This window comes from Mauremys reevesii, linkage group 12, assembly GCF_016161935.1.
Source record: "Mauremys reevesii isolate NIE-2019 linkage group 12, ASM1616193v1, whole genome shotgun sequence".
NCBI lineage: Eukaryota > Metazoa > Chordata > Testudines > Geoemydidae > Mauremys > Mauremys reevesii.
The window spans coordinates 12,115,058-12,139,510 of NC_052634.1; the positions used below are offsets into that span (position 1 = coordinate 12,115,058).

General features: G+C 46.7%; 1 protein-coding gene across 5 annotated transcripts in view; it reads right to left on the reverse strand.

Annotated features, from left to right (window-relative positions):
* Positions 1-24,453, reverse strand: part of LOC120375737 (protein CEPU-1) — a 757,368-nt gene that overhangs the window by 721,494 nt on the left and 11,421 nt on the right. Inside the window, exon 2 of one of the 5 annotated variants that reach the window (XM_039496604.1) lies at positions 14,167-14,309. The exons of 3 other annotated variants lie outside the window; for them this stretch is intronic. The gene's annotated coding sequence lies outside the window, so the exon portion shown is untranslated. Of the gene's footprint in view, positions 1-14,166; positions 14,310-23,715; positions 23,794-24,453 lie in introns of all 5 variants that reach the window. One more of the 5 variants, XM_039496607.1, reaches the window with a different exon arrangement.

A 24,453-nucleotide genomic window follows, 5' to 3' on the forward strand; every position in this document is an offset into this window, starting at 1 on the left:
GTATTCTGCAGTGGTTCTATTCCATTTAACAGCTGCCCCATTCCACTCCAGAAGTGACTGTTTCCGTGGTACCACTGTAGCCAGGGCCACCCAGAGGATTCAGGGGGCCTGGGGCAAAGCAATTTCGGTGGCCCCTTCCATAAAAAAAAGTTGCAATACTATAGAATACTATCTTCTCATGGGGGCCCCTGCGGGGCCCAGGGCCTGGGGCAAATTGCCCCACTTGCCCCCTCCCCTCCCCGGGCGGCCCTGACTGTAGCTAAGAGGGGATATTTACATTTGATAAGAGAGACCGGTTTAGGATCTGATCCAAAGCCTGAAGAAGTTAACAGGGAAAGGCCAGTTGACTGCAGTGGAGTCTGGATCAGGCCCATAGTTTGTGAAATCCTTCAGGATGAAAGGCATTACCTATAAACGCATAACATCGGAATACTTTGTCTCCTGCACATACACAAAAATTCACTTTGCAGCAAAGATTATGATATAGTCACTAAGACACTCAAATTCTCTGATCACAACCCAGCCTCATGCAAGGGCCCTTCTCACCTGCAGCCATGCCAGGGCAGGAGGAATTGCAGTGCTCTGAATGTGAAATAAGAGGTCTCCATTCTTGGCTGCCTTTTAATACCTGGTCTCTACCTCAGCCAGCAGCTAAACACCTGTGACTGGCTTATCCTTACCAGCTGAGCCCAGCCAGCTCGGTGGTTGCAATGCCACTCTAGTACTAGCCACCAGGGGGCATGGAAGAGCAACATGGGCTCAGTCTGAAGCTCAGTGTCAAACTGATGTAGCATGTCACACACACAGCCAAGCCATTTGCGTGTTGCTATCCATGTTATAAATACCAGCAAGGGAAGTCAATTACCAACATCAAGGGAAGCGAGAGCCAAAGCCCAGCAGCATTTCCATCAAAGGTGGACCTCCAGCTGGGGAGGAATGTTTGCTCCTTGGGTATTTACAAGACTTGCCGTAATGCTAAAAATCTATTTTCACTCCATCTCTGCTGCGCCATTCGCTCTCTGTTGAGGAGCGATTGTGTTCCTGTCTGTCAGGGACACTGAGTGATTGTGGTGAGAAAATTGCCTTCAGCAACAGGGGATTTAAGAGGGTGCTTTTCTTGAAAGTAGTGCTCCAATTAATTAACTCTGAGGAAGGAACTGCTTTGTGTGTGTGTGTGTGTGTGTTTAATTTATTTGGGGGTTGTTTGTTTTCTTTTTTAGAGAGTCTTTGCAAGACGATAAAGCATAAGGAATGCATTTACTCAGTGTGGGATTAATTGGAACTGAGGAAGGAGAAATGACTAGGCCAAGTCCTAAATCCTGACCTCAGCACACCTGCCAGTAACGGGAAATTGAAAAGCCTCCCAGACAGACCGACCCATTCGCCCAAGGGATTTCACTGTGCCATTCAGTAAAACTATTTGACACCAAAGAAGTAGCATAGTCTAGTGGATGGACATGGGAGAAGGACTCAGGACACCTGCGTTCATTTCCCAGCTCTGACTGGGACATATTTTGAGTGATTGGTCACAACACATCACCTGTCTGTTTTCCCTCCCACCCATTATCTGTCTTGTCTACTTAGATTGTAAACTCTTGGAGGCTGGGATTATTACTTAGTATGTGTATACGCAGCATCTGGCAGAACGGAGCCCTGATCCCTGTTGGAACCGCTAGGTGATACTGCAACAGAGACTACAGTCATCATTTAAAAAAGAGAATAAGCTACCACCTCCATGAGTATGGCTGTCTTGCAAGTCTTTGCATGGTTCATCACTGTTCACACAAGGTTGTTGTGTTTCAACACAAGCATAGAAGGAGGCTACTTGTATGAGGTTAAGCAGTGAAGGCATAGACATAGTGCCCTGTGCTCAGCAGAGGCAAGTTCCATGCTGGATGACATTAAGAGGAGTTCCATGTAAACTGCTAGGAAAAAAAAATTTGGTTGGGAATGTAGGTTCTTTTGCAGGAAGTGAGAACGTCTCAACCCATTGTACTTGGAGAGAGTGGAATGACTGGAATCTCCTAGGGACTTGGGATGTCATTTTCAGATTCACAATGGGAGCTGCATGCACCCAGGCCCCTGAAAGCCATGGCAGTGGAGTTTATGCTGGTGTACAATGTGTGCATGTCTATGCCTCCATGTGTCTTTGATAAAAGTTTCTATTCTGTTTGACGGGCCATTTGTGAAACGCACAGTTCTCTGGCAGGTTCTATGCTCTGCACGTTCTGATTTCCAGACAGGCCTTCCTAGGCTGAAGCCACAGCCATCACCACCATCATCTTCAATTCACTGGGGGTCTTTAAAAATATTAAATTTCCATCGAAATTCTGATAGGTGAGGACGGTTGGCCTTGTAGACGCCACTATCTCCCAGTCAGATTCTGATGCTGCTTTTAGACCTGGGTCTTAAATCTTCACAACAGTGAATGGATCAAGACCCAGCTGTATTAAGGACTGAATGTCAATCTATGAATCACAATGACAGCTGCTCTCCTCCTGGAGAAGGTAGCCCACAAAACCCAGGATGAAACACAGGAAATATTAATGGGAACAGGGTGCCAAAATTAGACCTGGTCAACAAGCAAAGTTTCCATTTCATTCAAAATCCCCATCATCTCAAAATTTCCTTCCATCCCCCAATGGAACAAAAAGTCAAAATTTCAAAGTTTCACATGATACCACATTTTCAAAACAAAAATTGTTTAGGAAATTTAAAAAACCGCCGTATTGAAGCACTTCCTTTTGACTTTATCATTTCTAATTTTATGTTAGAAATGATATATATTTCTGCATATATTATAGTATAGTGTTAAAATCAAAAGGGAATGCTTCGACCTGACAAATATTGATACATTCCCGCTAAATGTTTCAATTTTGTTGAATCAGCATTTTCTGTTTGAACTTTTTTAACTCACTCCAATCAAACATCTTAAGGCAGCTTTGCAAATTTCAGTCTCTAGCTTCAAACCAGAGTAATCCGTGAGGTGAAGCAAAGAAAGAGTTAATGACAGAGAGCTGCACGGAGAATGGAAAAGACTTCGTGAACACTTACACTTTAGGAAATTAAATGAACCATAATATGGGAGCATAATTATTTTAAACATTTTTCCTCAAAAAAAAAAAAGTATCAATGCTACATTCAAACTCAACTAAAAAGAGACTTGATCAATACAAGGTTGTCACCTTCCAACTCACAGCTTGCATTTTGCAAACACCATCTTCATTTCAAATTTCTTCTGGTCATGAGCAAAATAAATTAAATAAATAAAAGGGAGCTGGCGATTCTGTTTCAGTTCTGGTTGAAAACCCAAAGGATGGAGGAGGAGGGTGACCACTGCCAGAAAAGAATGAAGGCGACAGAAGAAGAAAGAGTAGAAACAAGAAATAGAGAAGGAGTGGAATAGAAAGAGAGAGTGAGAGAACTTCATTGGAAATGTTCATTTCAATAACACCTCCTTTCACTCTCACTTTTCTTTCCCTTCTGGGAAAGTTCTTGTTTCATTATAGATTAACACAACAGCTCTTCTCTTGAATTTCACTTGTTGAAGATCACTACATCCATATAAATGGATTTTAAAGATCTATGCCAAGTTATAATCTTGGAGACTAGGGGGGGCTGCCCCAGGCCAAACATCTACACTGTAATTTTATCGCCCTGAGAATCCAAGGCAGCTGACACAAGCCAGCTGTGGGTGTTTTATTGGAGTGTAGACAGACCTTAACATGATGGCTAATGCACTCCAACCCTTATGAAGAGAAAATTAGGTGTGTGCACTGCTTCCTTGAGATACTCAGTTCAGTAGCTAAGGGGACCCCCAGATGACAAACTCAGAGGTGAAAACATTATCTAGTATTTGGTGGTGTGAATAGCAGAGTCATGGGGATGTGGTTCTATGTGACACCAGCAACGAGAGCTGATCCAGATGACTAGGTGTATTTGGTCCCAGAGACGTGGTTCAGGTACCCTCTTCCGGGACAATAATTCAGTGGTGATCTGCCAATAACCATCCCAGCTACTATCATCACACTTGTAAAGCAACCCCTTCTACTGCTTGTGCTGTTTGTTCTTATTTGTATTATGGCAGCATTTCAGGGCTCCAGCCAAGACCGAGGCCCCATTGTGCTAGGCACTGTATGTGCATGTAGTGAAGAACTGTAAACTCTTTGGAGCAGGAACTATCCAAGTAGATCAGACAAAGAGCTAGAGAAGGAAATTATTATTAGACCCATTTTAGAGATGCAGGATGGAGGCCTGCAGAGACTTGTCCAAGGTCACACAGGGAGACAATGGCAGAGCTAGGAACTGAATTCAGGTGTCCTGAGTCCCTATCCAGTGCTGTAACCACCAGGTCTGAAGCCATGTGCAGGACAGCACAGGCCTAGGTGCCCTCATACGAGCTACCGGTACCTTACAACCCCCAGCTGCTTCCTAGATTTCCTGCTAGCTGGCCACCCAGTGAGGGTGCTGGGATCTGAGCCCTGACAGACCTGCAGCAAGCCTTTCCTTTGACAATGTCCCATTAAGTAATCCCAGAGCCTTTAAATGCATCATGGTCTGACCCCTTTACCAGCACTGTAGAATCATGGGGTTAGAAGGGACTGCAAGGGTCGTCTAGTCTGTAGGCTCTTGTTTGTTTGTCAGGGCCAATCTTTAAACCCAGGCAGCCTGGGACCTGAAGACCTGGATTCAAGTCATGCCATTTATCTGCAACAGAGAGCTGCCCATCCTATGGGTTACTGAGAGGTGACTGGTTAGTTTGTCTAGAAAACCATCATGCTGCTCCGGGGGCCAGTAGAGCTCTGATCCAATGTCCATGCTAACTGCAAAACACCTGCAGAGTACTAGGAAGTAACTCGTTATGCAGTAGCAGGCCATATGATTTGTGCTAATGCAGAACATCCTGCAGGTTCCATATGTAAGTACTAGAGGCTAGGTGGCTCACTGAGTTAATATACAAATGTTTCATGCCGGCGTGTAAAGCCGGCTCAAGTTACCAGTGAAATGAGCACAGGGGGGTCTGAGGGTAGTTGCTAGTGGGTGTTAGTTTGATGTGAACAATCAGCCCGGCATTGAGGAAGAGGACAATGCATTACAGGTGTATTGGCAGAGCTGCAGGAGGAGGCCGGGGTCGGGTGAGCAGTGGACGGCTGCAGGTCAGAAGCAAAGCACATTGGCAGAGATCTACGTGGAGCTGAGGGCTGGAATAGCAGCAGCAGCAATGGAGGACCGAGGGTTGGGAAGCCTGGGAGCTAGGATAGCAGGAGATGTAGCAGATTGGACCACAACAGCAGAAGGGGTTGCAGGTCAGGCTAGAGGTACTCATATGTGCAGTGAGGTCCCTGGATCAGTAGGGGAAGTTGCAGACTGTGACTGAGGCGCTTATTAACAGAGCTGCTAAAGGGAGTGGAGACGGGGTTGAAAAAGCAGCTGTGCTGTAGGTCAGAAGTGAGGAGCAAGGGCAGAGGGATGCAGGGTATCAGGGCTGGAAAATGGGAGTTCATTGGCCGATGGTGGTGAGGGGAAGCCCAGTTCTGGTTCAACCTCCTGCCATAAAGGCCTGTAATAAATTCCCTGCCGTGGCTGCTTGTAGCAGGGATCCATTTGACACGGTGCAGAAAGCTTCCAAGTCTGCATCTGAACTAAGGTGGCTGGTTCCGCTCTCTGAAACCGCTAAGAAATGAGAACTTGACTTCTTGTGCAATTTATGCCACTCTCCTGCTTCTGCAAGGATAACACAATAATAGCCAGAAGTGTATATATACCCGGCACTTTGCTTTCTATAAAGCTACTTTATCTAAAACAAGCCTCGCACTGACATTACTTAATCAATACCGAAAGATGCACAGAGATGGAGTGTGGCGTGAAGAGATTACAGTGGCAGGCGAACCGCTAGCAGTTGCAAGATTGGCAAAGGCCTTTCTGTGCCATCAAACGCATTGACAGATTGATTCTGATCTCATTAATTGTCATTCAAGCCAGCAGGGGGCTCAGATGCCCAACTGGGAGATGTGGCACATTCTTTCAGATCCCAAGCAAGGGGGGAAAAAAACATTTTAACCAGAGGCAGCCCCCTCAGACAGATCTCCAGAGCTGAGTCCCTGCGGTCTCAAGATTTGGAAGTGTTTGAAATCTGGACCTTGGGGTTATGCCGTTTGGTCTCATCTCTGCTTTTTGTTAAGCAACCACTAAACACTGACAGGTGGCACATTGTTATTAGGACACAATGGGCCAGATCCCAAATGGGATGAATCAGCACAGCTCCATTGATGTTGGGGTAGGGGATACATTGATTTATACCAGGTGAGGATCTGGCCCCAGTAACCGTTTTTTGATGCAAAAGGGGTTTCTTATATATATATACAATTGTTTTGCGGAAGAAACTCAAGTGCCTCTTGCTTTGAGCTGACAGCGACACGCTGTCTGGCATGGCAGGGTGGGCATGGAAAGAGAGGGGTTCTTCTTTTGAGTGGTGCCAAGCCAGCAGCTCTAAAGAACAAGTGTGCAGGATGGACAATTGCAGAGCTTCCTCCAGGGATGCACCTTGGGGGACCCTCTAATGGAGAGACGATAGTTCAGTTCACGCTCTGTTTTGTTACCCATGCTTCATTTAATCCAGTATAAGCTGGACTCTAAGCCCTTTGGGGCAGGGACCAGTCTTATCTGTAGAGCAAGGGGACTATGGACTCTCTTGGACATGGTCGAACAGAAATATGGGAATTGCCAGACTGGATCAGACCCAGGGTCCATCTAGTCCAGTCTCCCGTCTCTGACAATGGCCAGTGCCAGTTGCTTCAGAGGAAGGCATATGAATCCAACAGTAGCAGACCTACCTTAGGTCATATCAATAATAAACGGCTCTGCTAATCACTGGCTGCACTGATGTGGATCAATGGTAGTTTTTCTCCTCTGGACACCAGTCTATTGGCAACCAGACTGTTATAGCCACTGTTATTTAAGCTAAGGGCACAGAACAGAAGTCAGAGTGGTGGATCTTCCACAAATTTAACCCCACTATTAGGCCATCTGGGTTTTGGAGACTTCCCTGACATCAGTGTAGCTGGGTTGATTTATCCCACAGTCTAGGGTTTTGGAGGAGAAACACGCTGAGTGAACATGAAAATTGGCTTGACATTTGGAGCTAAAGTTCAGATTGGTTTTAACTTCAGACATAAGAATATAAGAATGGCCCTACTGGGTCAGACCAAAGGTCCATCTAGCCCATATCCTGTCTTCCGACAGTGGCCAATGCCAGGCACCCCAGAGGGAATGAACAGAACATGTAATCATCAAGTGATCCATCCCCAGTCGCTCATTCCCAGCTTCTGGCAAACAGAGGCTAGGGACACCATCCCTGCCCATCCTGGCTAATAGCCATTGATGGACCTATCCTCCATGGATTTATCTAGTTCTTTTTTGAACCCTGTTATGGTCTTGGCCTTCACAACATCCTCTGGCAAGATGGAGGATAAACATTGCATAGTCACTACCTATTTACCTGCCTTCTAGCCAGGGAGCTACAGGTGAATGAAGCAGCCTAAGGGGCTATGGGGCAGTCTAAAGGGATACACTGATGAAGTTAAGGAAAGGAGCATTTAGACTGATGGGCAGGAAGAACATTCTGGGAACAAGATGCAGTAGGCTATGGTGTGATCTCTCACGGGACATGGTGGAAATCACATCCCATGGGGCCATTTGGAATGAGACTGGATGAAACATGAGAAAACTGTATCACAGCAGTGACAAAGAAGATTGATTAGATAGTGTTTCTCAACAACCAGTCCCCAAGTTCTCCCTGGACACAGCTTAGGAAGGCAGCAAAGTGATCCATGGTATCAAAAAGGTTGAGGAACACTGGATTAGAGGACTTAGGGTACATACATAGTCCTCATCACTATAGTATGGGAGCACCTCAAAAGCATCAGTGCATTTTATCCTGAGGAAATGCCCCCACCACAGGATGGAGGCAGGTATTATGCTCATTTTACAGGTGGGAAGTTGAGGCACTGGGTAGATTAAGTGACTTGTTCAAGATCACACAGGGAATCTGTGGCTGAGCATGGAATCAGGTTTGGGCACCAGTCTTGGAAAACAAGATGTGGACAAATTGGAGAGAGTCCAGAGGAGAGCACCAGAAGCAATAAGAAGTTTCAAAAACCTGACCTCCGAGGAAAGGTGGAAAGAATTATATGTTTAATCTAGAGAAAAGAAAAAAGAAAGAGGGGCAAAAAAAGAAGAGAAAAAAAAAGAGAAGAGCTAGGAGGGGACATGATCACACTTTCAAATATGTAAAAGGTTATTCTAATGAGGATAGTGATCGATTGTTCTCCATGTCCACCAAGGGTAGGACAAGTAGCAATGGGCTTATTTTACAGCAAGGGAGATTTACGTTAGATATTAGGAAAAACTAGTTAACTATAAGAGTAGTTAATGACTGAAAGAGGTTACACCAAGGGAGGCTGTCGAATCCCCATCATGGGAGGTTTTTAAGATCAGGCTAGACAAGCACATGTTAGGGATGGTCTAGGTTTACTTGATCCAGCGTCCATGCTGGACAATGGACAAATGACTTCTTGGTGCCCCCTTCCAGCCCTACATTTCTAGGGTTCCATAAACCCAGGACTCCCAAGTCTCAGGCCAGTGTGTTACCCTCTAAAACATCCTTCCTCCCATCTTATCAGGGTCACTTCCTTCTCTAGCATCTCAAGCCTCAGTTTTGTGATGGGGTTCAGCACAGGAAGACACGCCCACATGGGAACCCCAATTAAATTAACAAGGTTCCATGCGGGTACAGCAGAGCCTGCACTGATCCCCAGTGACTTCAGAGTCTCTCTGCACTGATCCGAGGTGAAGCCGTTGCAGCCACAGGATCCGCTCACATAGAGTTCTGTAAAACTCAATGGGACTGCACGCAGGCATAAGACAGGTCCTGTTGCAGGATCCTATAATAGGGAAAGTGCCATACTCCCTCATTGATCCCCTTGTGCCAACCAGGCCCCGGTGTCAGTTACATTTCGAAGGACTTGTTAAATGAGTGCAACCCAGTGTGTAGACATAACATGACATTTGAAATGGATTTAATTAAACCAACGCAAGAGGCTGTGTGGATGCTCTTATTATAGTTCAAACCAGGCCTAGCTTAAATAACTAGGAACAGTTTCAAGCTAAGATTTGCATCAATCTAGTTAAACCAGTGCAAATGTACATGTACAGATAACTCCATTACAGCCGTGCTGGTTATCCCCAAATCCTCTCCTGCCAATGTTGAAGATTTTTCAAGTGAAACCACCAAATCTTCAATGATTTTAAAAAACAGAAACACCAACACCACATGGCTTGATGCTAACCTAGATACTTTTAAATCTGGTGCAAAATAGACTCTGTTTTTCCTTATACAGAAAAGTTGGGAGATAAATAGCAGATGATTCAGTAAATAACTCAGCCCATGACCTTGATGCTTATTGATTCCTCAAGCTGTTTATCTTTCTTATGTTCTCCCCAGCAAAAACAATTATTACTTAATTATAAAATGGCTTGGCTTGAGGGAGCCTTCCAATTGGCTGGCAAGCATTCCAATGGGTGAGTTAATTTATGTATACCACACAGCCCAGACTGAAACAGCTGCTTAAAATGCTGAACCGCAAACTTCATTATTTTCTTCCTAGCACATGGTGTGTTTTTTTTTCCTCCTCATTTTAAAAATCACTTAAGGATGTTTAGCCAATCACAGTGTTTGATTGGCTGAATATTGGGAACCTACAGTATTAAATTTGACTGGAGACAGCAGATGCCTATAAACTGGGAGATGCCAACATTTTAAAAGGAAAAGGGTGGGGGGGAATGTAATGATAATTAGAGACAGCATGTGCTAGTGAATTGGCCACTGGTCTGGGCCAATTCACAGAGGGACTTAGATTTTATTCCTAGTCCTGCTGCTGATCTGATCTGTGATCCTGGGCAAGCTACTTCATTTCCCTGTGCTACCATTTCCCCTCACACCCTTTGTCCATTTAGAGTGCAGGTTCCTCAGGGTAGGACCCGTCTCTTAGTATGTGTATGCACAAAGCCTAGCTCAATGCTCTCAATCTCCGCTGGGGTCTCTAAGTGATGCAGTAATGCAAATAACACAATGAATACTTGGAACTTCTAGGAGCAGCTTACATCTGAAGGTCTCGAAGCACTTTGCAAACACTCGTTAGTTCAGCCCTTGAGAGAAAGGGCATATCATTTTACAAATGGGGAAACTGAGGCACAGGGAAGGAAAATGACTCACCCAAGGTCAGCCACAGAGTCAGTGGCAGAGCCACTAATAGGATCCAGATCTCACAATGCCCACTCTGCTGTTTGCTCACAAAAACCTCTCTGGTAATTACGTCGCTGTTTAGTGATTGCAAAGAGGACACAAGGTACAGGAGGTCAACAGAGGTTCTCATTAAGTTCAAGAGGCAGGAGACTGGTTCTGATACCAAGGGAGTTCTATTTCTCCCAAGCACATGGGAAGTTCTAGCTGGGTGATCCTGGTGTCAATGGACCCACCCTATATGGCCTGGCAGAGCAGGGCTGGTCATTTCACCATCCTCCAACACGGATAAATAACATGCTGCAGATTTACACAGTGTTGGTATTTAGGTTTGATTATCAATCTACCCCCCCCCCCCGCTTATATATATATAGTTATAACCCTGTTCCAGCACTAGTCAAGACTGCTGCAGCATCACTCCTGTAAGCACAGTGTTTTGGACTGTCACTACTGGATAATCACCCTAGCAGGACAGTTATCAGGGCTGGGCAAACAGGTCAATATTTAGACCATGAGGATACCCGCATGATATTGGGACCTCTGAGCCAGAATATCCAATATCAGCCACAGCTTCTTCCAACTCTTTGGACCCTCCTACTTGGCCCGAGCGAGGAAGGAGTAACCTGATTCCCCTCAATTGCCAGAGATGGCGTCAAACCTATATAATAGATTCTCTGTCCTTGGTCCTGACAGACACTGGGAAGTTGATACATGGCTTTATGGACACACTTGGAAAGCAGCATGGGCCAGTGGCTCAGGGTCCATTCCCAGCTCTGCTGTGTGACCTTGGGTGAATCTCTGTGTGTGTTAGTTTCCCTACCAGTAAAACGGGGATAATGGGTAGGGAATTCAGCATTCAGCTCCCACTGACTGTAATACCTAGGGGGCTTTTGATAATCCCACCCAATGTTATTTTGCATTGTGTAGTACCTGGCAGTGAACAAGGTTATCTGGGCAAAGTATTCTCCCACGCAGGCTGAAGGGGGAGTTATATGGTGTGTAGGCTTTGTGCACAGGGAGAGCTCCCCTTCCCAATCCCCCTCCCCCCAACCACAAGAGCTACAATATTACTATTACTATTCAGAGGTGATGGTCACTACAGCAGGTGAGAAAAATGCTGAAGAAACATTTTTCCATCAATATTTGCCAGCTCAACAAAATTGAAATGTTTCACGGAGACTGTTTGATGTTGACAAGGTTCTGAAGAAAAACTGCTAGTTTCCTGCCCCTCGCATGGTTCCTTGGCTGCTGGACTGCCTCTGACCAGGGGACCCCAGGGCTTCTGGGGACCGGTGGATCTGGGGCCGGCCTGGTGCTAGAGTTTCATTCCCTTTGGCAGAGCATTTCACATTTTGTAGTTTACATGCTGAATGTGAACGAAACCAAATTTGAAAATACCTAAATCCTCTGCAAAATGGAAGAACCTTTCTCTGCCCAGCTCAAGGTGGCAGAGATACACAACTCAAGCAGAGGGACTTTATCCCATTGATATCAGAAGTCTTTGATTTGATGGCTTCTTGAGCACCACATCCTTATCAACAGCAAATGCAAACTACACCAACTTAACCAAGGGCTCCTTGGAGGGGGGGGGGGGAAATGTTCCAATAGGAAGCTGAGGATGGGGGGGATCCATTGCAAAGAAGAGGAGAAATGGCTGAGGATACAAAATGGGTGGAAACAACATTATTCACTGTAAAGAAGTAGAAGACCGAGAACGATCGTGATCACAGCACGAAATGGAGAGTCAGGACTCCTGGGTTTAGGGTGACCAGCTGTCCCTATTTTATAGAGACAGTCCGGATTTTTGGGTCTTTTTCTTATATAGGCTCCAGATTTTTCACACTTGCTGTCTGGTCACCCTACCTGGGTTCTATTTCTGCCCTTGCCACCACCCACTCATGCATGGTTTCGTTGCAAACCTGTCGTGCAGCTCTCCCTGACCTTTGGAGGCACAGCCCAAATGTTCACCAGATGGCGCTCTGATTTGCCATTCCAGCAGGCCAAAGCCCATTGGCTGCACTGAACTTTAGAACGGGCCTTAAGGGAAATGGCTGGTTTTCGTCCAAGAGCGGGTGTGCGCACACTGGGGATATGCTTGGAACTCAAGGCTCTAACATGCTAACAGTGGCCCAAAGGAGAAGCCATTCCAGGGCTATGCGGCTGGAAAAAGCTGTGAGAGGAGTGACCCATTACCACAGCTCATCCCTGCCTGGCTGCCAGCGTACCGGGAAATGCTTCCACTGTCAGAATTTGGGGTCACTTCTCTGTGCTTCTATTGATGGCGGTCTGGCAGCCTCAGTGGGATGATACAGAACAGACTCCAAAGTGGCATCTTTTCACTCTGTATAAATGAGGGGCAGAGGTGCTCTGAGTCACATCGGCACATGGCTGGCAGAAGGGAAAGTGCAGTAGGAAACTTCTTGCCTTTTGCTTTATCTCCCATTCCTTTCTTTCCTGCCGTTGAGTGTCTAACTTCAAGCAAAGTCCAAGCACCTGATTCCCATTTACACTACGGCTCCTATGCTACTCTCTGGCAGAATAAAAGGGACCTTACGTGTAATTTCTATCCACTTTGAGACCCCCTGGCGCTGCGAGAGTGGTGACAACAAAAATCAGGCCCCAAAAATCTCCTTTTAAAGACAATCCGGTGGGTCAGAGAGATTCCCAGGTTGCTGCTGTTGGTAAATTTCTGCTTTATTTTGGGAGTTACAGGGGTCTCATCACTTCCAAACCAGTGTCTATTCGAGAGCAGCTTTCCACTGCCCTAAACAATGGCAGAAAATGGCTCTCTGGTCTAGCACTTTATCAGTCTGATACCACAAGGGACTTTTTTGCAATAGCCACCTGTTTGAAAAAAGCAAATACCTTCTCTCAGCACCCCCACCCCCGCTCTAAATTATACACGTGGCCTGTATTTATTTATACTGTTATGTAAATATGAAAAACGATGAAAAAATGTCACCTCCATCTATTCACTGATCATAAAGCAGTGTTTCAGGAGATGAGAGAGAAATAGAGATTTCCACATCCAGGGTAGCTGATCAAACCTTGTAAGTTACAAGCTTTTACGGCCTCATATTTTACATGGAGCAGCCTGAACAATACAGTACATACGGTATCCTTCCAGGAGAATGATGTCACATTTAAGAACTCTAAATGCTTAAAAGGGTTTTCATTGAGACTCTCCCGCCGTGAAGTATCTTCCAGGGCCCCAGATGTATTATTTCATCAGAAGATCAGAGAGGGGAAGTTTGTAGGAGATCAAACAAATATGAATACATTAGGAGAGACAGTAGGCGAGGCTGGATACATTGTCGGATTACATACGAGTGTCAGAGTTTGCACTGGGTTGAGGGGCTGGTTTTGCTCAGTGCCCCTGGAGTTTGCATTCCTGGAGCCGTCATCTCCCCTGGCCCATAATCCCATCAGATACCCCTGTTATTTTCAAGAACTAGGAGGGTAAAGATCAAGTTGCCAGAGACCTTGGGGTGGGACCATTGTTCCATCATTGCAAATGGGCCCATTTTGCAATGCACTGGTCAGAGACTTTCTTTTCTCCATCTCTCTGCTCTTATGCTACTCCTCTTCCCGTTCCCTGCTTCACCCTCTGCTTCTGCAGCTTTTCCAATGATTCGTGGCAGTCACCAGCAAACCGTTTGTTGATGACAAGGGAGAGGGTTGCAATGCAGTGTGCAATCAAGACCAGGATTCGGGGAGCCCCTGTTATAGCAACAGTAACTAGCAGGGTCCGTGTCAGCCTGGAAACTAGAGACACCCGCAGGGTCTATCTGCATCAAAGAACCTCAGTACAGAAGCCCTTTACAATGCATTACAGCCACGTCCTACATCTCTAGCATGAGACTCACTCTGAGGGGAAGGGTGTGTTCTGTGTGACAGGGCTTGGTATGTTGCCTGAGTGGAAAGCCTGCTCTACCTCCGCCTTCCTCCTTTTTCCTCTTCAGGGTGCTCCTTGGATCAGCTGGGCTGCTGAAGCCCCATCAGCAGGCAGCTGTTTGAGTGGAAATGGAAGCAGAGGTGAGCTGTCACTCAGGTCCATTGTCTGGATGACTTAATTCACAGGTGGGATTCTAATTGTTATTCATTTCGAGAGCGCCTGTCACAAACCACAGAGTACTTCACCAGCTTGCGACGTGTGTGTCTGTGGGGGCGTCACTGGACTTCAGCCCCAGCTCAAAAGGCAGCCACCTCTGGGCTGTGAGGCAGGAGAAACTCCTGGATTCGATAGTGACTGGCGGGTCACACGTGCGGAAGATGGCTCACGGTAGCCATGCTATGCAAGGGACGGGGAGCAAAGCGAAATCCCCCAGCCAATGAAACAACCACTGAGCAAAGGTGGTTTCTAAATCATATCCCTGGTGGAGCCGAGTGCAGTTTACATTGTGCTGCCAATGCCAGGTTGGAACTGAAGTTGGAGATTAGGTTGGGGAAAAAGAAAGGGCAATCGTGTGGTTAGAGCACTGGAGAGGGACACTAGAGACTTGGTTGCCTGTTCTGCCACAGACTCCTTGGGCGATTCACTTTCTCTTTGCTTCCCTTCCCCCCATGGATCATTAGAATACTTAGCTCTTTGATAGCATTTGTCTCAAAGCACTTTACAAAGGAGGTGGTTTCATTATCCCCCTTTCGCAGCTGGAGAAACTGAGGCATGGAGAGGCAAAATGACTTGCCCCAGGTCACTCAGCAGGCCAGTGATCGAACACAGGTCCCTGAATCCCAGCAAAGTGCTCTACCCATTAGGAAACACTTGCATTCTCACATGCTTTGTCTATTTAGACTGTAAGCCCTTAAGGGAAAGGACTATCTCTTTGTACTAGTGCCCAGCATGATGGGCTCTGCATCTCATCTGGGGCCTCTAGGTAGTACCATAATACAGGGCTTATGTAGAGCTGAGCTCTGGTTTCATCCCATTATAAACTGGGCCAGTTGTGGAATGCAGAAGGGGGCCCAGAGTCAGAGTCCTGCGTCAGGCCCACCTCCAGCCTCCACTCTCAGGGATGGAGACCTAGTGCCATTTCTTTTTCAACCTCCTTTAACATGCCAATGTTTCTATTACATGGCTACCAGCCCCCACACGTTATCAACAGCTGAGCAGCATTCAGAGCCTTCTGTTCCCAGCACCTTACATCTACTCCACAACTGTTAACTAAAGCAACTTCTGCTGGGGAGAGCAGTGGGCGGACATGAATATACATGGTGTATGTACAGAAACAGACTCAGCAGGCCTTGGTTTCTCCTCACGTGCCGCTTGACTTAGGAGCGGGGAGGGACCAAGACATCAGCATTCTTCAGTCCCTCTTTAACATGGTAAGTGTCACATAGCCAAGGTCAAGCTACCACGAAGCATTTCATTTATGAATAGAACTTCAGTACGAGCTGCAACGATAGCCTTGGAGACAGATGAGCTATGTTAGTCCGCAAGACAGAGCAACAGTGGAAGCTTCCCTCCCATACTACCCTGGCAATAGGCACTGAGCTGATGGGATGCCCCCGCCAGAGAACGTTGCAACTCATGTTCTAGATGGCACCTGCATGAGTGGAGTTGCACAGAAGAGCAGCTTGAAAGCTAGTGATGGGAAGTGTGTAAAACTGGATGAAATTTTTCAAGCAAAACATTTTTTGGTGAAAAATGCAGATTCGGTGACAGAAAAATATTTTGCAAACGCATGTGGAGTTCACCAAATTGTTTTGGTCAAAAAAAGAAATGAAAAAAATGTCCAAAACATTTGAAACATTTCATTTCAAAATATCTTCAATTCAAAATAGTCTTTAATTCGTTTTAAAAAAATTTAAATTTTCAGAATTGAAGCAAAATATTTCATTTGACCCAGACCAAAAGTTGACTCTTCAATTCACAAAATGTTGGGTTTTACTTCTGCTTGAAACCATTCTCTTTAAATTTTTCAGAATTGCCAGAGAACTGAAATATCTTATTCGTACAGCTGTGTGCTGGCTTCTAAACCACCTTTAGGTCTATCATTCTTTGGAAAAGCTTTACTTTGTTTAATAAGTTGAAAGAATTTTGTTACGGAAAATCGGCGTGGGGGGAGAGGGCTTTTGGATGGATTTGTCAATACAGAACATGCTGATTCTGATCTGAAAGACAATGGAAATTATTCTGATCTCACCTAGCCCATTGACTTAATTGGAAATACTCCTGCCTTGTTCAAGTCAATTTATTCCACTGAAGTAAGCTACAATAGAAACAGGACCACGAGACTGGTCTTTCTGTATCATCTGTATTTCAATAGCACTGAGATGCCCCAACCAAAATCAGGGCCCCAGTGTGCTAGGTGCTGTACATAAACATGGTACAAAGCAGTCCCTACCCTGAAGAGCTCATGGTTTAAATAGACAAAGGGCCATAGAAAGGAAATAATATTATTATTACTGTTACAGATGGGGAACTGAGGCCAGATAGACCAACAGTATGTCTATGCTGCAGAAAAAGGTGTGTTCTGAACTTGGGTCAGCTAACAGGTTAAAACAGTAGTAAAGACCCAGCAACCTGGCTTTGAATTGAGGTGAGCAGCTCTGGTTAAACCTCAGGCTCCTCTACAGGCTTTAACTTGAGCATCTTACCCAAGTAGCCATGTCTTCATCCTAAGTTAACTCGAGTTAGCCAACATGAGTTAAGATCATACTTATTTATTATTTCCAATGCAGACAAACCCTAATGACATGTCCAAGGCATCGAGCTCTTTAGGAAATCTGGCCCTACACATGGGAGCTCCTGCATGCTAAGCACTGAAAAACTGAATCTCAGCTGGCTTGCTGAAGATCAGATAATGAGTCTGTGACCTAGCTAGGAACTGACCTGGACTCTCCTAAGTCCCGGTTGAATGCCTTTACTCCAAGACTAACCTTCCTTTCACTCTCCCTACAGTGTTTCTGAGCCTGGCAGGAGCCAGAGCTGCATATGTTTATGCTACAATTCATTGAACAATTCAGACATCCAAAACCTCTCACAGCTAAAATGGAAAATATGCAAAGACTCCGCAATCTCCCCTTTTCAATGGGAAATTAGCTATTCAACCAAACGGTCACAGATTCCTGGGAGGGAATGACAGCCTGGGACAAAACGTACCATTTTTGCCCCTCTCAAGCCAGGACGATGACTGACATTGATCTTGTACTCTACACTCCTGGGATGAACTTTGCTGGCCCAGACACATGGCAAAGCACATGTCCTTCACCTTCATGCCCCAGCCTGCAACAGGGATCCTAGCGCATTGGAAGGAGTTGGCTTCAGCCCTTACCTGCCCACCCACGCTCTTGTGTGGAGGCGACCTAAGACACCTACATCTGGAAGATCTGCTGGAATGGGCTTGACATAGTAAGGTTGAGTTGGCCTGTACACAACTGACCTAGCCTAACCGGATTCTCCCCTCTGGCCGTTCACCCAGCCTGTGGAGACCTTAGCTCTATGAGAGTGGACAGGGCCCTGCATTTGGAGGGGTCCTGCAGCCCATCCACTCACATGCCTTCCAATCCACTATTCTCATAGACTTGAAGGCCAGAGGGACCATCATGACCATCTAGTCTGACCTCCTGCACATTGCAGGCCACAGAACCTCCCCCACCCACTCCTGTAATGGGCCCCTAACCTCTGGCTGAGTTACTGAATAGTCCTCATGCCTTGATTTTAAGACTTCAAGTTACAGAGGATTCATCATTTACTCTACTTCAAACCAGCAAATGACCCATGCCCCACACTGCAAAGGAAGGTGAAAACGCTCCAGGGTATCTGCCAATCTAACCTGGGGCGAAAATTCCTGCCTGACCCCAAATAGGGCGATCAGTTAGGCCCTGAGTATGTGGGCAAGACCCACCAACCAGACACCCGGGAAAGACTCAGAGCCCTCCCCATCTAGTGTCCCATCACCGGCCATTGGAGATATCCACTACTAGCAGTCGTGGACGGGCCATGTGCCATTCTAGGCAACCTCATCACACCATCCCCTCCATCAACTGCTCAAGCTCAGTCTTGAAACAAGTTAGGTTTTTGGCCCCTACTGCCCCTTTTGGAAGGGCTGGGCCTGCCACACTCGGTCATCAGGGGGCGGCTCAGGAATCACATCCCTAGTCACAGGTGGTAGGGGATGCATGTCATGGTTACATGCAGGTAAGCAGAACCAGTTGTAGGCATAGAGAGAGCTACATGTTACCACGCACCTGTTCACATAGGGTCGGGGTGGGGGGGGGGGAGGAAATCAGCCCAGGACTGCATGCATGAAGCTAGTCCAAAATGGCAGTATTCTCCTTTCCTTCAACACTGCCCAGAAGAGGAAGAGAGCCAAACACTGATCCACTATCTATAACCCCCGTAGGCACCTTCTCCGTGAGAAGTGCGTATGAGGCAGATGTCAATATCCCACAGTGTCCAGTGAAGTAGGCTTAGCTCGTGAACAATCTGAGGAGCGGGGGAGGTCTTCCCACAACAGATCACAGTAGCTTCTTCTCCCAGCCCCTTTAACAAGCTAGTTTTGACAATACTGAACTTGCAGTACTGAGCCAGGCTCTGCGGGTTTCTGCAGCAGGGACATGGGGAAAGAGTATTTTGCCAAACAATGTGTGAGCTGATAGAGAGCAACTTTAGCATGCAGACAGGTGGGGAGGGATGAACACATGCCCCCGCGCGCACACACACACACGTAATTCTTGCTGCTGCCCTTTCAAAAGATTCCTAAGTTGTTGATCCTTTTAAAATCCCAGACGGCTTTACAACTCCATCAGTTCCGCCCGGCCGGCCTTGGCCCCTGGGTTCATGGCTGCCATGGAGCAACAGGAAAAAAAAGAGAAAAACCCCACGTTTTACTCCAGGCAGCTGGCTGGAAATGGCACCTCCTTCTGCCTGCTCTGAGCTCAGCAAACATAGCTTTCATCACCGGATCGTGTACATGGAAAGCCCACACCGACACAAAAAATCAATGAGCATCGATCCCTAAGCCAGGAATTCATAAACTCCTTTAAAGGTCAAGCATTGATTTTTCACTTTCTGTAAAAGAAGAGACTCCAGACATCACCCTCCCCTTCATCTGCCACGTCCTGCCCCCATCCCCACACAAACACCCACAGCACCAGAGGCACATGGATGCACACACAAACACAGCCAAACATGCACAGACATGCAAAAAGCATGCACTAGTTTCCATGCATAGAGCACCAAAGAGGCACACTCTTGGGTACAAAGACCACACACAGCAATGTGCATGCATGCCTCCTTACTTGTCCTATTCTCTGAGGGTTTGCAGGGTACAGGACAATACTAGTCACCAATCCAAGGGTGAATGTTATTTGGAGAGAGAGACAGTGGTCCTCATTAGCTCCAATGCCCAGTCTTCAGAGTGTCTGGGGTCCTCAGTAGCCAGGTCTGGCCTAAGCAGCCATGGAATAAGTGGCTGCCTGCACTGCACAAGATTTCCCATGCAGCCAGATACCCAAGGAAAAAAAGAATTCAGTGTAGCTTTGCCGGCTGGGTCAGTGACCGCTCCCTGCCAAAGCCAGGCACTCTTGCTGTGGTTTCTTTCTATTCGTGTGACTATTTTATTGTCTGAAAAGCCGCTCGGGTTGGCAGGATCTGCTAAGCCCTTGGGAAAGCTCTTCCCGTTCTGCAGCCTGGTGGCCTGAGGAGAAGCAGCTGAAGAGGGATGAGAAGCAGGATGTCAGCCATTTTCTCATGGCCTCATTGTGATTATTCTGGTACAAATTCCTCCATGTGCCTGGCCATGACAAAGCAACGGACAGATGAAAGGAACCTCCTTGCTTTCTCAGGGCGCTCACTTCATTCTGGGACAGGACTGGAGATGGGCCAGGACCCACACACCCCAGGGATGTTTGACTTCTGGATCTGGATGCAAACTATGCAGCTGCCAAGAGTCAGGACAGCTTTGGGGAGTTCGGTGCGCTTACCTGGCATAGCTGGGTGCATTCACTAAAGCTGATCCAGTGTATTTATTTCCGGTTCCCTCTGATTTTGGATGCACTCTCCCTGCCCCTTTGGGAAGATATGGCTACCACAAGGTGGATTCGATGGACCTGCGGTCTGATCCCGATGCTTGAGAGGCAGGCAACAACCTACTCTAATGCACCTAGTGCAATGAAATGAGACAGAACTGACCCCTCCATCCCAGGGAGTTTGCTGGTCTGGACAGCATTCAGAGAAGATCTTGCATGAATCCCAGAGCCACCAGCTCCGATGCGTGATGAAGCAACCCCACCCAGACACAACCTGGGCACTTGTCCTCCCTTTGCCTCTGCTCTGCCTTGGATTGCCTCCAATAGCAGCAGCCGGCACCAACAGCTAATTGCTGCAAAATAGCTAGTCTCCATTTCAGGGTGCTGCTTTCTTTTGCTTTTGTAGCTGGCAAATGAATCCTTCAAGGGATTACAATAACCCTGTCCTGGCCCCGTTCCCTGGATTTCTGGCCTTGATCCCTGGCATCCCTCCCGGAAGGGCTGGAAATCTCTCTCTGTCTTTATCCCTTGAAGTCCCTCCCCCACTCCCACCCCACCCTGCCTGGCTCCAAGCCACTTTCCATACACATGGTACCATTTCCTCTAGAGCAGTGGTTTTCAAACTTTTTTTCTGGTAACCCAGTTGAAGAAAATTGTTGATGCCCGTGACCCAACGGAGCTGGAGAGGAGTGGTTTGGGAGGAGCTCAGGGCTGTGGCAGAGGATTGGGGTGCGGGGATGAGGGCCGTGGGGTGGGGCCAGGAATGAGGGGTTCAGGGTGTGGGAGGAGGCTCTGGGAGGGGGTCAGGGCTCTCGGGTGGGGCTGGGGATGAGGGGCTTGGGGTGCAGGAGGAGGTTCCTGGTTGGGGCGGGCTCATGGCTGGGGCAGGATATTGGGGCGTGGGGTTGGGGCATGTGGTGGCTCCCAGTCAGCGGCACAGCTGGGGTGCAGAGGCAGGCTTCCCGCCTGTCCTGGCACCACAGACCATGCTGCACCCTGGAAGTGGCCAGCAGCAGGTCCGGCACCTAGGGCTTCCGGGGCGCAATGCGGTGTCAGAACAGGTAGGAACTAGCCTGCCTTAGCCAGGCAGCACCACCTTCCATTCTGCAACCCAGTACTGGGTCGTGACCCACAGTTGGAAAACCACTACTCTATAGGTCAGTGTGCGCACTTCATTGAAACCTATCCTTGCTCCGTCAGATCCCATGTACCTACTGCTCACCCTCCCTCTGGGATACAGCTTTCGATTTCCTGCTTGCTGCTGTCCACTCCCAGCCCCCTGGACAATAGCTAGTTCTCCCCAGAGAATTCCTTCGCCAGTGGGTGCAGACCAGCCATGAAGCCTCATAGCAAGGCAGAAAGTCCATTGTTCTGCTAGGATTTTCCCAAGCAGTGCTGGACGTTATTATTGGACATGGAAGGTGACAGACACAAGGAATGCTGGCGGTGAACTCAGGTTATCGAGATCAGAGCTGGAGAGAGGCTGCCTGGCAGAGCGGATACAGATCCAGTGCTATTAGGGACTGAATTACCATCTGGCCGTGGCCAGGTGACCTGTGTGCAATGAGTTTGGTGGGTCTCCGGTGCATTTCCATCTCGCTAAGGGCTAAGCCTTTCCATCAACTTCAGCGGGTTTTGAATCAGGCTCATAAACTATTATAACAACTGGAGAATCTGAAGGGAGATCAGATTCCCCTTTTGCTCCAAGGGCTCAGATTAGCAACCTAACTTGGATGTGCTTGGCCTAAACCTCCTTTGGAGGGCCAGGCGTTATCTTTAAGAACGTACGACTGAGGCCAAGAGATCTTCCATGACAACAGACTGATCACAACCGACTGAACTCTAGGACTGGCAGGAAAGTCTGCTGAAACTGCCCCAAACCAGATAGTTGGGGGGTTTCGAGCAAGTGAAACTTTTGGTAGAAATTTCTCAGCCATTTCCCATTTTTTGTTAGGGGAAAAAACAAACAAACACTTTTTTCAGTTCCCCGCAAAGGGAGTCTCTTTTTTAAATAAAAAGTTGACATTTTCAACACATAAAAGCCCCCCTTTCCGACCAGCTCTACCAAACTGCTTCAGGAGCTGGCCTGTCCCTCAAGTGCAACTCTGTGCTAGGCACCCCCACCTGCCCACATTGTCTCTGGCTCTGCTGTATGCCAGAGCATCACAGCTGTGTGTGGGTTCCTGCAGTCGCTTCCTTCGCTGCAGGAGATGCATCTCGCACGGCGGGGAAGCTGATTATTATGTTACTGAATGGAAGCAACTGTCAGATCTTCCACACCCTTGTTGTCAGCTTTGCAAGGGACGTTTAATGTGGATGGATGCTAGAAAATGCAGAGGAATGTAAACACTGATAATCATAATAATTAGAATTCAGAGCCAGCTTCTGATCAGAAAATGGAGTTTTTCAAACCTTAGGGCTGCCGGGGTTTGCTATTCTGCTCTGTGTCTGTTGTATAGCTGGAGCCAGATCTGAATTTCCAATAAATTCAAGGGGATGGGGGAAGAAAAGGAGTTTCTGATCTGGGTGCCTGGTTTGAGACTATTAATAAAATAATAACAATATTCCATTTATAAAGTGCCCTTCTGGGTGCTATACGATTATTCAAAATACAATCAGAATAAAAAGGAAACCCCCAACCATCACTACAGCCATCCTACAACCGATAATACCAAAGCCAGGAAATTAACACACATTTAGTGGCATTAAAAAAGGCAGAGGAGAAGGTCCTGCAAAAGACAATAGCAGCAATTGTGGAGGAAGGAACACTCTGTGGTTAAGGGACAAGGTCAGTTCCCAGCTCTACCACAATTTTCTGTGTGACACTGGGCATGTCCCATAGTCTCTCTCTGCCTCAATTCCCCACCATTTGTCTGTAAGTTCTTTGAGGCCAAGGCTGATCCTAGCTGTGAGTTCAACTCCAAGTACAAACTCGCATCTAGATGAAGGACAGACAAGTACGTTGAGTTCATGGGCAGACACTCCACCAGTGTCCATGCTGGGTTAAGGGCTGGGTGGGAAAACGATTTCCCAGCCCCCAAAACTTTCAATATAAAAATAATTATTCCCCCATCCCAAATTGGGTTGAAAAGTCTAAATCCCATTTTTTGCCCTCCCAGTCCATCGGTTTGTGAAATATTTTTATCTGGGCCAATCAAAGTGTTTTGATTTGATGTTTCAAAATGTTTTTCGTCTAAATTTACTTCAGTTTTGAAACAAAAAGTTGTTTTGACTCGAACAACCCTGACACTTTCTGGTTCAAAAACATAAAAATAGGACATTGCCATTTTTTCCCAATAATTTCTTGCATCAGGAGATTTGTCAAAACCCACCCTATTTTGCAAACAAACAGTTTCAGTTTTGATGAATCAGTATTTGTGGTGAAAAAAATGTGATGTTTCTTTGTTGAGAAATGCCAGGTCAGCTCTCCACATGCTCACCTCCTTAATAAAAAAGGTTTGCAGGTCCTTAGAAGAGTCTCTCTCTTCCTCTTTGAATCTTGTTTAATTATTTGTAACCTGGAACAAACATTTGGTAGGTTTTAAAAATACTGTAGTATAAACAAACCCAATTGTATACATAGGGCACTGAGCAGATGGGCCCGTGTCTCAGACTGACCTTCTGGGTTCTATTGTACAACTTAAATCCAACAAGATTCCAAAGGGAAGAGAAACACTTTGCAAAAACACCTGCAAACGTGTTTACGAAGATAAACGTGGACCTTAACCCATAAACTGTGTTTATAGAGGAAAGCCATAAAATTCAGACCCCCTCAGTCCTCGCTCCAAATTTTCCCCAGGCCTAGGTGGATTTAGAACCAGAGTTTTGGTTCAAGCCCTTCATTGGCATATTATGGATTATTAATTTGTGCAAATGCTGTATTTCTGAGTTTTTAAACCTGTTTTCTGCTTCATTTGTCCAAAATAGAACAGGTTGCAAATACAACTGGGGGAGGGGGAAATCAAGGATGACGCATTTCAAAAAGAGATTGATTTCTGAATATAAACAGTTTTGTCTCACTGAAGGACTTGAGTTAGGCAGCAGCAGCAGATTTAAAAAAAAATGATCCAGTGAGAGATTTACCTGCTTTTCTTCTTCCAGGCAAAACAGCTGGCTAGAAAGAGATAAAACTCAGCAGCCTGGGTTCTCAAGGACCTGCGTGAACCTGTCTCCAAGTT